This window comes from Mustelus asterias, unplaced genomic scaffold (genome assembly GCF_964213995.1).
Source record: "Mustelus asterias unplaced genomic scaffold, sMusAst1.hap1.1 HAP1_SCAFFOLD_281, whole genome shotgun sequence".
NCBI classification, from domain to species: domain Eukaryota; kingdom Metazoa; phylum Chordata; class Chondrichthyes; order Carcharhiniformes; family Triakidae; genus Mustelus; species Mustelus asterias.
This window is the reverse complement of record NW_027590246.1, coordinates 376,040-389,007: the sequence shown is the minus strand read 5'-3', so window position 1 is coordinate 389,007 and position 12,968 is coordinate 376,040. Positions and strand designations below refer to the sequence as shown.

The following is a 12,968-nucleotide window of genomic DNA, read 5'->3' as shown; positions in this document are numbered from 1 at the left end:
GGGTTCGGGAGGGGGGAGTGTCGGGTTCGGGGGAGGGAGTGTCGGGTTCGGGGGGGTGGGGGGAGTGTTGGGGTTCGGGGGGGGGTGGGGGGAGTGTCGGGTTCGGGGGGGTAGGGGGAGTGTCGGGTCGGGGGGGGAGTGTCGGGTTCGGGGGGTAGGGGGAGTGTCGGGTTCGGGGGGGAGTGTCGGGTTCGGGGGGAGTGTCGGGTCGGGGGGTGTGGGGGGAGTGTCGGGTTTCGGAGGGGGGAGTGTCGGGTTCGGGGGGGTGGGGGGAGTGTCGGGTTCGGGGGGGTGGGGGGAGTGTCGGGTTCGCGGGGGTAGGGGGAGTGTCGGGTTCGGGGGGGAGTGTCGGGTTCGGGGGGAGGGGGGGGAGTGTCGGGTTCGTGGGGGGAGTGTCGGGTTCGGGGGGGAGTGTCGGGTTCGAGGGGGAGTGTCAGGTCCTGGGGGGTGGGGGGAGTGTCGGGTTCGGGGGGGAGTGTCGGGTTCGGGGGGGTGGGGGGAGTGTCGGGTTCGGGAGGGGGGAGTGTCGGGTTCGGGGGGAGGGGGGGGAGTGTCGGGTCGGGGGGAGTGTTGGGTTCGGGGGGGGAGTGTTGGGTTTGGGGAGGGGGGTGGGGGAGTGACGGGTTCGGGAGGGGGGAGTGACGGGTTTCGGGGGGGGAGTGTCGGGTTCGGGGGGGTGGGGGAGTGTCGGGTTCGGGGGGGGGAGGGGGGAGTGTCGGGTTCGGGGGGGGAGTGTCGGGTTCGGGGGGGGAGTGTTGGGTTCGGGGGGTGGGGGGAGTGTCGGGTTCGGGAGGGGGGAGTGTCGGGTTCGGGGGACGGAGTGTCGGGTTCGGGGGGGTGGGGGGAGTGTTGGGTTCGGGGGGGGTGGGAGGAGTGTCGGGTTCGGGAGGGGGGAGTGTTGGGTTCGGGGGGGTGGGGGGAGTGTCGGGTTTGGGAGGGGGAGTGTCGGGTTCGGGGGGTGGGGGGAGTGTCGGGTTCGGGGGGTGTGGGGGGAGTGTCGGGTTCGGGAGGGGGGAGTGTCGGGTTCGGGGGGAGGGAGTGTCGGGTTCGGGGGGGTGGGGGGAGTGTTGGGTTCGGGGGGGGTGGGGGGAGTGTCGGGTTCGGGGGGGTAGGGGGAGTGTCGGGTTCGGGGGGGGGAGTGTCGGGTTCGGGGGTAGGGGGAGTGTCGGGGTTCGGGGGGGAGTGTCGGGTTCGGGGGGAGTGTCGGGTTCGGGGGGTGTGGGGGGAGTGTCGGGTTCGGGGAGGGGGGAGTGTCGGGTTCGGGGGGGTGGGGGGAGTGTCGGGTTCGGGGGGTGGGGGGAGTGTCGGGTTCGCGGGGGTAGGGGGAGTGTCGGGTTCGGGGGGGAGTGTCGGGTTCGGGGGGTAGGGGGAGTGTCGGGTTCGGGGGGGAGTGTCGGGCTCGGGGGGTTGGGGGGAGTGCTGGGTTCGGGGGGGTGCCGGGTTCGCGGGGGGGGGCAGTTTCGGGTTCGGGGGGGGGAGTGTCGGGTTCGGGGGGGGGGGGGAGTGTCGGGTTCGGGGGGGGCGTGTCGGGTTCGGGGGGGGAGTGTCGGGTTCGGGGGGGGAGTGTCGGGTTCGGAGGGGGAGTGTCGGGTTCGGGGGGGAGTGTCGGGTTTGGAGGGGGAGTGTCGGGTTCGGGGGGAGTGTCGGGTTCGGGGGGGGAGTGTCGGGTTCGGGGGGGGAGTGTCGGGTTCGGGGGGGGGAGTGTCGGGTTCGGGGGGAGTGTCGGGTTCGGGGGGGGAGTGTCAGGTTCGGGGGGGGGGAGTGTCGGGTTCGTGGGGGGGAGTGTCGGTTTCCGGGAGGGGGGGAGTGTCGGGTTCGGAGGGGGGGAGTGTCGGGTCCGGAGGGGGGGGAGTGTCGGGTTCGGGGGGGACTGTCGGGTTCGGGGGGGGAGTGTCGGGTTCGGGGGGGCAGTGTCGGGTTCAGGGGGAGTGTCGGTTTCGATGGGGGGGGAGTGTCGGGTTCGGGAGGGGGGGGAGTGTCGGGTTCGGGCGGTGAGTGTCGGGTTCGGGGGGGGGAGTGTCGGTTTCGGGGGAGGAGTGTCGGGTTCGGAGGGGGAGGAGTGTCGGGTTCGGGGGGGGGAGTGTCGGGTTCGGGGGGGAGTGTCGTTTCGGGGGGGGGGGGGGGAGTGTCAGGTTCGGAGGGGGGAGTGTCGGGTTCGGAGGGGAGTGTCGGGTTCGGAGGGGGAGTGTCGGGTTCGGGGGGGAGTGTCGGGTTCGGAGGGGGAGTGTCGGGTTCGGGGGGGGGAGTGTCGGGTTCGGAGGGGGAGTGTCGGGTTCGGGGGGGAGTGTCGGGTTCGGGGGGTAGTGTCGGTTTTCGGGGGGGGGGGGAGTGTCGGGTTCGGGAGGGGGGGGAGTGTCGGGTTCGGGGGGGGGAGTGTCAGGTTCGGGGGGGGGAGTGTCGGGTTCGTGGGGGGAGTGTCGGTTTCGGAGGGGGGGGGAGTGTCGGGTTCGGAGGGGGGGAGTGTCGGGTCCGGAGGGGGGGAGTGTCGGGGTTCGGGGGGGGACTGTCGGGTTCGGGGGGGGAGTGTCGGGTTCGGGGGGGGCAGTGTCGGGTTCAGGGGGGAGTGTCGGTTTCGATGGGGGGGGGAGTGTCGGGTTCGGGAGGGGGGGAGTGTCGGGTTCGGGCGGTGAGTGTCGGGTTCGGGGTGCCGGGGGGGGAGTGTCGGTTTCGGGGAGGAGTGTCGGGTTCGGAGGGGGAGGAGTGTCGGGTTCGGGGGGGGGGGAGTGTCGGGGTTCGGGGGGAGTGTCGGTTTCGGGGGGGGGGGGGAGTGTCAGGTTCGGAGGGGGGGAGTGTCGGGTTCGGAGGGGGAGTGTCGGGTTCGGAGGGGGGAGTGTCGGGTTCGGGGGGGGAGTGTCGGGTTCGGAGGGGAGTGTCGGGTTCGGGGGGGGAGTGTCGGGTTCGGAGGGGGAGTGTCGGGTTCGGGGGGAGTGTCGGGTTCGGGGGGTAGTGTCGGTTTCGGGGGGGGGGAGTGTCGGGTTCGGGAGGGGGGGGGAGTGTCGGGTTCGGGGGGGGGAGTGTCGGGTTCGGGGGGGAGTGTCGGTTTCGGGAGGGGAGTGTCGGGTTCGGGGGGGAGTGTCGGGTTCGGAGGGGGGGAGTGTCGGGTTCGGGGCGGAAGTGTCGGGTTCGGGGGGGGGGAGTGTCGGTTCGGTGGGGGGAGTGTCGGGTTCGGAGGGGGGAGTGTCGGGTTCGGAGGGGGGAGTGTCGGGTTCGGAGGGGGGAGTGTCGGGTTCGGAGGGGGGGGGAGTGTCGGGTTCGGGGGGGGAGTGTCGGGTTCGGGGGGGAGTGTCGGGTTCGGGGGGGGAGTGTCGGGTTCGGGGGGGGAGTGTCGGGTTCGGGGGGGGAGTGTCGGGTTCGGGGGGGAGTGTCGGGTTCGGGCGGGAGTGTCTGGTTCGGGGGGGGAGTGTCGGGTTCGGGGGGAGTGTCGGGTTCGGGGGGGAGTGTCGGGTTTCGGGGGGGGAGTGTCGGGTTCGGGGGGGAGTGTCGGGTTCGGGGGAGTGTCGGGTTCGGGGGATGGAGTGTCGGGTTCGGGGGGAGTGTCGGGTTCGGGGGAGTGTCGGGTTCGGGGGGGGGGGGAGTGTCGGGTTCGGGGGGAGTGTCGGGTTCGGGGGGGAGTGTCGGGTTCGGAGGGAGTGTCGGTTTCGGGGGGGAGTGTCGGGTTCGGGGGGAGTGTCGGGTTCGGGGGGGGGGGAGTGTCGGTTTCGGGGGGGGAGTGTCGGGTTCGGGGGGGGGGGGAGTGTCAGGTTCGGGGGGGAGTGTCGGGTTCGGGGGGGGGAGTGTCGGGTTCGGGGGGGGAGTGTCGGGTTCGGGGAGGAGTGTCGGGTTCGGGGGGGAGTGTCGGGTTCGGGGGGGAGTGTCGGGTTCGGGGAGGAGAGTTGGGTTCGGGGGGGGAGTGTCGGGTTCGGGGGGGAGTGTCGGGTTCGGGCGGGAGTGTCGGGTTCGGGGGGGAGTGTTGTGTTCGGGGGGGGAGTGTCGGGTTCGGGGGGGGAGTGTTGGGTTCGGGGGGGAGTGTCGGGTTCGGGGGGGGAGTGTTGGGTTCGGGGGGGGAGTGTCGGGTTCGGGGGGGAGTGTCGGGTTCGGGGGGGGGAGTGTCGGGTTCAGGGGGGGAGTGTCGGGTTCGGGGGGGGGAGTGTCGGTTTCGGGGGGTGAGTGTCGGGTTCGGAGGGGGAGTGTCGGGTTCGGAGGGGGAGTGTCGGGTTCGGGGGGGGAGTGTCGGGTTCGGAGGGGGGGAGTGTCGGGTTCGGGGGGGGAGTGTCGGGTTCAGGGGGGAGTGTCGGGTTCGTGGGGGGGAGTGTCGGGTTCGGGGGAGGGAGTGTCGGGTTCGGAGGGGGGGGAGTGTCGGGTTCGGGGGGGGAGTGTCAGGTTGGGGGGGGTGTGTCGGGTTCGTGGGGGGGAGTGTCGGGTTCGGGGGGGGGGGAGTGTCGCGTTCGGAGGGGGTGGAGTGTCGGGTTCGGGGGGGGACTGTCGGGTTCGGGGGGGGGAGTGTCGGGTTCGGGGGGGGGAGTGTCGGGTTCGGAGGGGGGGAGTGTCGGGTTCGGGGGGGAGTGTCGGGTTCGGAGGGGGGGGAGTGTCGGGTTCGGGGGGGGAGTGTCAGGTTGGGGGGGGGTGTGTCGGGTTCGTGTGGGGGAGTGTCGGGTTCGGAGGGGGGGGGAGTGTCGGGTTCGGAGGGGGGAGTGTCGGGTCCGGAGGGAGGGGGAGTGTCGGGTTCGGGGGGGACTGTCGGGTTCGGGGGGAGTGTCGGGTTCGGAGGGGGGGAGTGTCAGGTTCGGGGTTGGAGTGTCGGGTTCGGAGGGGGGGGGGAGTGTCGGGTTTGGAGGGGGGAGTGTCGGTTTCGGGGAGGAGTGTCGGGTTCGGAGGGGGGGGACTGTCGGGTTCGGGAGGGGGGGGAATGTCGGGTTCGGGGGGGAGTGTCGCGTTCAGGGGGGAGTGTCGGTTTCAATGGGGGGGGAGTGTCGGGTTCGGGAGGGGGGGAGTGTCGGGTTCGGGGGGGAGTGTCGGGTTCGGGGGGGAGTGTCGGTTTCGGGGAGGAGTGTCGGGTTCGGAGGGGGGGGGACTGTCGGGTTCGGGAGGGGGGGAGTGTCGGGTTCGGGGGGGGAGTGTCGGGTTCGGGGGGGAGTGTCGGTTTCGGGGGGGGGGGGAGTGTCGGGTTCGGAGGGGGGAGTGTCGGGTACGGAGGGGAGTGTCGGGTTCGGAGGGGGGAGTGTCGGGTTCGGGGGGGAGTGTCGGGTTCGGAGGGGGGGAGTGTCGGGTTCGGAGGGGGGAGTGTCGGGTTCGGGGGAGGGGGGAGTGTCGGGTTCGGTGGGGGGAGTGTCGGGTTCGGGGGGGGGAGTGTCGCGTTCGGAGGGGGGAGTGTCGGGTTCGGGGGAGGGGGGAGTGTCGGTTTCGGTGGGGGGAGTGTCGGGTTCGGAGGGCGGGGAGTGTCGGGTTCGGAGGGGGGAGTGTCGGGTTCGGAGGGGGGAGTGTCGGGTTCGGAGGGGGGGAGTGTCGGGTTCGGGGGGGGAGTGTCGGGTTCGGGGGGGGAGTGTCGGGTTCGGGGGGAGTGTCGGTTTCGGGGGGGGGGAGTTTCGGGTTCGGAGGGGGGGAGTGTCGGGTTCGGAGGGGGAGTGTCGGGTTCGGAGGGGGGAGTGTCGGGTTCGGGGGGGGAGTGCCGGGTTCGGAGGGGGGAGTGTCGGGTTCGGGGGGTGTCGGGTTCGGGGGGGAGTGTCGGTTTCGGGGTGGGGGGGAGTGTCGGGTTCGGGAGGGGGGGAGTGTCGGGTTCGGGGGGGGGAGTGTCGGGTTCGGGGGGGGAGTGTCGGTTCGGGGGGGGGGGGAGTGTCGGTTTCGGTGGGGGGAGTGTCGGGTTCGGAGGGGGGGAGTGTCGGGTTCGGAGGGGGGAGTGTCGGGTTCGGAGGGGGGAGTGTCGGGTTCGGAGGGGGGGGAGTGTCGGGTTCGGAGGGGGAGTGTCGGGTTCGGGGGGGAGTGTCGGGTTCGGGGGGGGAGTGTCGGGTTCGGGGGGGAGTGTCGGGTTCGGGGGGGGGAGAGTCGGGTTCGGAGGGGGGGGGGAGTGTCGGGTTCGGAGGGGGGAGTGTCGGTTTCGGGGGGGGGGGAGTGTCGGGTTTGGAGGGGGGAGTGTCGGGTTCGGGGGGGGGGAGTGTCGGGTTCGGTGGGGGAGTGTCGCGTTCGGGGGGAGTGTCGGGTTCGGGGGGAGTGTCGGTTTCGGGGGGGGAGTATCGGGTTCGGGGTGGGGGGAGTGTCGGGTTCGGGGGGGAGTGTCGGGTTCGGGGGGAGTGTCGGGTTCGGGGGGGGGAGTGTCGGGTTCGGGGGGGGGGAGTGTCGGGTTCGGGGGGGGGAGTGTCGGGTTCGGGGGGGGGGGAGTGTCGGGTTCGAGGGGGAGTGTCGGGTTCGGGGGGGGAGTGTCGGGTTCGGGGTGGGAGTGTCGGGTTCGGGGTGGGGGGAGTGTCGGGTTCGGGGGGGGGGGGGAGTGTCGGGTTCGGGGGGGGGGAGTGTCGGGTTCGGGGGGGGGGAGTGTCGGGTTCGGGGGGGGGGAGTGTCGGGTTCGAGGGGGAGTGTCGGGTTCGGGGGGGGGAGTGTCGGGTTCGGGGTGGGGGGAGTGTCGGGTTCGGGGGGGAGTGTCGGGTTCGGGGTGGGGGGAGTGTCAGGTTCGGGGGGGAGTGTCGGGTTCGTGGGGGGGGAGTGTCGGGTTCGGGGGGGAGTGTCGGGTTCGGGGGGGAGTGTCGGGTTCGGGGGGGGAGTGTTTGGGTTCTGGGGGAGTGTCGGGTTCAGGGGGGTAGTGTCGGGTTCGGGGGGGAGTGTCGGGTTCGGGGGGGGAGTGTTGGGTTCGGGGGGAGTGTCGGGTTCGGGGGGGAGTGTCGGGTTCAGGGGGGGAGTGTCGGGTTCGGGGGGAGTGTCGGGTTCAGGGGGGAGTGTCGGGTTCGGGGGGAGTGTCGGGTTCGGGGGGAGTGTCGGGTTCGGGGGGGAGTGTCGGGTTCGGGGGGAGTGTCGGGTTCAGGGGGGAGTGTTGGGTTCGGGGGAGTGTCGGGTTTCAGGGGGGGAGTGTTGGGTTCGGGGGGAGTGTCGGGTTCGGGGGGAGTGTCGGGTTCGGGGGGAGTGTCGGGTTCGGGGGGGAGTGTTGGGTTCGGGGGGGAGTGTCGGGTTCAGGGGGGGAGTGTCGGGTTCGGGGGGGGAGTGTTGGGTTCGGGGGGAGTGTCGGGTTCAGGGGGGGAGTGTCGGGTTCAGGGGGGGAGTGTCGTGTTCGGGGGGAGTGTCGGGTTCGGGGGGGAGTGTCGGGTTCGGGGGGGAGTGTCGGGTTCGGGGGGGGAGCGTCGGGTTCGGGGGGGGGACTGTCGGTTTCGGGGGGGGAGTGTCGGGTTCGGGGGGGGGAGTGTCGGGTTCGGGGGGGGAGTGTCGGGTTCGGGGGGGGAGTGTCGGGTTCGGAGGGGGAGTGTCGGGTTCGGAGGGGGGGAGTGTCGGGTTCGGAGGGGGGGAGTGTCGGGTTCGGGGGGGGGGAGTGTCGGGTTCGGGGGGGAGCGTCGGGTTCGGGGGGGGGGACTGTCGGTTTCGGGGGGGAGTGTCGGGTTCGGAGGGGGGGAGTGTCGGGTTCGGGGGGGGGAGTGTCGGGTTCGTGGGGGGGAGTGTCGGGTTCGGGGGGGGAGTGTCGGGTTTGGGGGGTGAGTGTCGGGTTCGGAGGGGGAGTGTCGGGTTCGTGGGGGGGGGGAGTGTCGGGTTCGGGGGGGGGGGGTGTCGGGTTCAGGGGGGAGTGTCGGGTTCGTGGGGGGAGTGTCGGGTTCGGGGGGGGGGAGTGTCGGGTTCGGGGGGGGGGGTGTCGGGTTCAGGGGGGAGTGTCGGGTTCGTGGGGGGAGTGTCGGGTTCAGGGGGGGAGTGTCGGGTTCGGAGGGGGGGGGAGTGTCGGGTTCGGGGGGGGGGGTGTCGGGTTCAGGGGGGAGTGTCGGGTTCGTGGGGGGGAGTGTCGGGTTCGGGGGGGGGGAGTGTCGGGTTCGGGAGGGGGGGGGAGTGTCGGGTTCGGGGGGGGAGTGTCAGGTTGGGGGGGGGAGTGTCGGGTTCGGGGGGGGGAGTGTCGGGTTCGGGGGGGGAGTGTCGGGTTCGGGGGGGAGTGTCAGGTTGGGGGGGGGGAGTGTCGGGTTCGGGGGGGGAGTGTCGGGTTCGGGGGGGGGAGTGTCGGGTTCGGGGGGGGAGTGTCGGGTTCGGGGGGGGAGTGTCGGGTTCGGGGGGGAGTGTCGGTTTCGGGGGGGGGAGTGTCGGGTTCGGGGGGGGAGTGTCGGGTTCGGGGGGGGAGTGTTGGGTTCGGGGGGGAGTGTCGGGTTCGTGGGGGGAGTGTCGGGTTCGTGGGGGGGAGTGTCGGGTTCGGAGGGGGGAGTGTCGGGTTCGGGGGGAGTGTCGGGTTCGGGGGGGGAGTGTCGGGTTCGGGGGGAGTGTCGGGTTCGGGGGGGGAGTGTCGGGTTCGGGGGGGTGGGGGGAGTGTCGGGTTCGGGGGGGAGTGTCGGGTTCGGCGGGGGAGGGGGAGTGTCGGGTTCGGGGGGGGGGAGTGTCGGGTTCGGAGGGGGAGTGTCGGGTTCGGGGGGGAGTGTCGGGTTCGGAGGGGGGGAGTGTCGGGTTCGGGGGGGCGTGTCGGGTTCGGGGGGGGAGTGTCGGTTTCGGGGGGGGGAGTGTCGGGTTCGGGAGGGGGGGGAGTGTCGGGTTCGGGGGGGGGAGTGTCGGGTTCGGGGGGGGAGTGTCGGGTTCGGGGGGGAGTGTCGGGTTCGGGGGGGGAGTGTCGGTTTCGGGAGGGGAGTGTCGGGTTTCGGAGGGGGGAGTGTCGGGTTCGGGGGAGGGGGGAGTGTCGGGTTCGGTGGGGGGAGTGTCGGGTTCGGGGGGGGGAGTGTCGCGTTCGGAGGGGGGAGTGTCGGGTTCGGGGGGGGGGAGTGTCGGGTTCGGAGGGGGGAGTGTCGGGTTCGGAGGGGGGAGTGTCGGGTTCGGAGGGGGGAGTGTCGGGTTCGGGGGGGGAGTGTCGGGTTCGGAGGGGGGGAGTGTCGGGTTCGGGGGGAGTGTCGGGTTCGGTGGGGGGAGTGTCGGGTTCGGAGGGGGGGAGTGTCGGGTTCGGGGGGGGAGTGTTGGGTTCGTGGGGGGGAGTGTCGGGTTCGGGGGGGGAGTGTTGGGTTCGGAGGGGGGGAGTGTCGGGTTCGGGGGGGGGAGTGCGGGTTCGGAGGGGGAGTGTCGGGTTCGGGGGGAGTGTCGGGTTCGGGGGGGGGAGTGTCGGGTTCGGGGGGGGAGTGTCGGGTTCGGGGGGGGGAGTGTCGGGTTCGGAGGGGGGGGAGTGTCGGGTTCGGAGGGGGGAGTGTCGGTTTCGGGGGGGGAGTGTCGGGTTTGGAGGGGGGAGTGTCGGGTTCGGGGGGGAGTGTCGGGTTCGGTGGGGGGAGTGTCGGGTTCGGGGGGGAGTGTCGGGTTCGGCGGGGAGTGTCGGTTTTGGGGGGGAGTGTCGGGTTCGGGGTGGGGGGAGTGTCGGGTTCGTGGGGGGGGAGTGTCGGGTTCGGGGAGGAGTGTCGGGTTCAGGGGGGGAGTGTCGGGTTCGGGGGGGAGTGTCGGGTTCGGGGAGGAGTGTCGGGTTCAGGGGGGGAGTGTCGGTTTCGGGGGGTGAGTGTCGGGTTCGGAGGGGGAGTGTCGGGTTCGGGGGGGGGGAGTGTCGGGTTCGTGGGGGGGAGTGTCGGGTTCGGGGGGGGGGAGTGTCGGGTTCGGGGGGGGGGTGTCGGGTTCAGGGGGGAGTGTCGGGTTCGTGGGGGGGAGTGTCGGGTTCGGGGGGAGCGTCGGGTTCGGGGGGGGGACTGTCGGTTTCGGGGGGGGAGTGTCGGGTTCGGAGGGGGGGAGTGTCGGGTTCGGGGGGGGGAGTGTCGGGTTCGTGGGGGGAGTGTCGGGTTCGGGGGGGGAGTGTCGGGTTCGGGGGGTGAGTGTCGGGTTCGGAGGGGGAGTGTCGGGTTCGTGGGGGGGGGGAGTGTCGGGTTCGGGGGGGGGGGTGTCGGGTTCAGGGGGGAGTGTCGGGTTCGTGGGGGGGAGTGTCGGGTTCGGGGGGGGGGAGTGTCGGGTTCGGGGGGGGGGGGTGTCGGGTTCAGGGGGGAGTGTCGGGTTCGTGGGGGGGAGTGTCGGGTTCAGGGGGGGAGTGTCGGGTTCGGAGGGGGGGGGAGTGTCGGGTTCGGGGGGGGGGGGTGTCGGGTTCAGGGGGGAGTGTCGGGTTCGTGGGGGGGAGTGTCGGGTTCGGGGGGGGGGAGTGTCGGGTTCGGAGGGGGGGAGTGTCGGGTTCGGGGGGGGAGTGTCAGGTTGGGGGGGGGAGTGTCGGGTTCGGGGGGGGAGTGTCGGGTTCGGGGGGGGAGTGTCGGGTTCGGGGGGGGAGTGTCAGGTTGGGGGGGGGAGTGTCGGGTTCGGGGGGGGAGTGTCAGGTTCGGGGGGGGAGTGTCGGGTTCGGGGGGGGAGTGTCGGGTTCGGGGGGGGAGTGTCGGGTTCGGGGGAGGGAGTGTCGGTTTCGGGGGGGGAGTGTCGGGTTCGGGGGGGGAGTGTCGGGTTCGGGGGGAGTGTTGGGTTCGGGGGGGAGTGTCGGGTTCGTGGGGGGAGTGTCGGGTTCGTGGGGGGGAGTGTCGGGTTCGGAGGGGGGAGTGTCGGGTTCGGGGGGAGTGTCGGGTTCGGGGGGGGAGTGTCGGGTTCGGGGGGGGAGTGTCGGGTTCGGGGGGGGAGTGTCGGGTTCGGAGGGGGGGGGAGTGTCGGGTTCGGAGGGGGGAGTGTCGGTTTCGGGGGGGGGGAGTGTCGGGTTTGGAGGGGGGAGTGTCGGGTTCGGGGGGGGGAGTGTCGGGTTCGGTGGGGGGAGTGTCGGGTTCGGGGGGGAGTGTCGGGTTCGGGGGGGAGTGTCGGTTTCGGGGGGGGAGTATCGGGTTCGGGGTGGGGGGAGTGTCGGGTTCGGGGGGGGAGTGTCGGGTTCGGGGGGAGTGTCGGGTTCGGGGGGGGGAGTGTCGGGTTCGGGGGGGGGAGTGTCGGGTTCGGGGGGGGGGGAGTGTCGGGTTCGGGGGGGGGGGAGTGTCGGGTTCGAGGGGGAGTGTCGGGTTCGGGGGGGGAGTGTCGGGTTCGGGGTGGGAGTGTCGGGTTCGGGGTGGGGGGAGTGTCGGGTTCGGGGGGGGGGAGTGTCGGGTTCGGGGGGGGGAGTGTCGGGTTCGGGGGGGGGGAGTGTCGGGTTCGGGGGGGGAGTGTCGGGTTCGAGGGGGAGTGTCGGGTTCGGGGGGGGAGTGTCGGGTTCGGGGTGGGGGGAGTGTCGGGTTCGGGGGGGAGTGTCGGGTTCGGGGTGGGGGGAGTGTCAGGTTCGGGGGGGGAGTGTCGGGTTCGTGGGGGGGGGAGTGTCGGGTTCGGGGGGGGAGTGTCGGGTTCGGGGGGGAGTGTCGGGTTCGGGGGGGGAGTGTTGGGTTCGGGGGGAGTGTCGGGTTCAGGGGGGTAGTGTCGGGTTCGGGGGGGAGTGTCGGGTTCGGGGGGGGGGAGTGTTGGGTTCGGGGGGAGTGTCGGGTTCGGGGGGGAGTGTCGGGTTCAGGGGGGGAGTGTCGGGTTCGGGGGGAGTGTCAGGTTCAGGGGGGGAGTGTCGGGTTCGGGGGGAGTGTCGGGTTCGGGGGAGTGTCGGGTTCGGGGGGAGTGTCGGGTTCAGGGGGAGTGTCGGGTTCAGGGGGGGAGTGTTGGGTTCGGGGGGAGTGTCGGGTTCAGGGGGGGAGTGTTGGGTTCGGGGGGAGTGTCGGGTTCGGGGGGGAGTGTCGGGTTCGGGGGGAGTGTCGGGTTCAGGGGGGGAGTGTTGGGTTCGGGGGGGAGTGTCGGGTTCAGGGGGGAGTGTCGGGTTCGGGGGGGGAGTGTTGGGTTCGGGGGGAGTGTCGGGTTCAGGGGGGGGAGTGTCGGGTTCAGGGGGGGAGTGTCGTGTTCGGGGGGAGTGTCGGGTTCGGGGGGGAGTGTCGGGTTCGGGGGGGGAGTGTCGGGTTCGGGGGGGGAGCGTCGGGTTCGGGGGGGGGACTGTCGGTTTCGGGGGGGGAGTGTCGGGTTCGGGGGGGGAGTGTCGGGTTCGGGGGGGGAGTGTCGGGTTCGGAGGGGGAGTGTCGGGTTCGGAGGGGGGGAGTGTCGGGTTCGGAGGGGGGGAGTGTCGGGTTCGGGGGGGGGAGTGTCGGGTTCGGGGGGAGCGTCGGGTTCGGGGGGGGGACTGTCGGTTTCGGGGGGGGAGTGGTCGGGTTCGGAGGGGGGAGTGTCGGGTTCGGGGGGGGGAGTGTCGGGTTCGTGGGGGGAGTGTCGGGTTCGGGGGGGGAGTGTCGGGTTCGGGGGGTGAGTGTCGGGTTCGGAGGGGGAGTGTCGGGTTCGTGGGGGGGGGGAGTGTCGGGTTCGGGGGGGGGGGGGGGTGTCGGGTTCAGGGGGGAGTGTCGGGTTCGTGGGGGGGAGTGTCGGGTTCGGGGGGGGGGAGTGTCGGGTTCGGGGGGGGGGGTGTCGGGTTCAGGGGGGAGTGTCGGGTTCGTGGGGGGGAGTGTCGGGTTCAGGGGGGGAGTGTCGGGTTCGGAGGGGGGGGGGAGTGTCGGGTTCGGGGGGGGGGTGTCGGGTTCAGGGGGGAGTGTCGGGTTCGTGGGGGGGAGTGTCGGGTTCGTGGGGGGGAGTGTCGGGTTCGGAGGGGGGGGAGTGTCGGGTTCGGGGGGGGAGTGTCAGGGTTGGGGGGGGGGAGTGTCGGGTTCGGGGGGGGAGTGTCGGGTTCGGGGGGGAGTGTCGGGTTCGGGGGGGGAGTGTCAGGTTGGGGGGGGGAGTGTCGGGTTCGGGGGGGGAGTGTCGGGTTCGGGGGGGGAGTGTCGGGTTCGGGGGGGGAGTGTCGGGTTCGGGGGGGGAGTGTCGGGTTCGGGGGGGAGTGTCGGTTTCGGGGGGGGAGTGTCGGGTTCGGGGGGGAGTGTCGGGTTCGGGGGGGAGTGTTGGGTTCGGGGGGGAGTGTCGGGTTCGTGGGGGGAGTGTCGGGT

At 72.9% G+C, this 12,968-nt stretch overlaps 1 protein-coding gene across 1 annotated transcript in view; it reads right to left on the bottom strand.

The window, feature by feature from the left end:
• The window catches only part of LOC144486058 (uncharacterized), a 116,326-nt gene that overhangs the window by 18,151 nt on the left and 85,207 nt on the right, over positions 1-12,968 (bottom strand). The gene's annotated exons all lie outside the window — the stretch shown is intronic.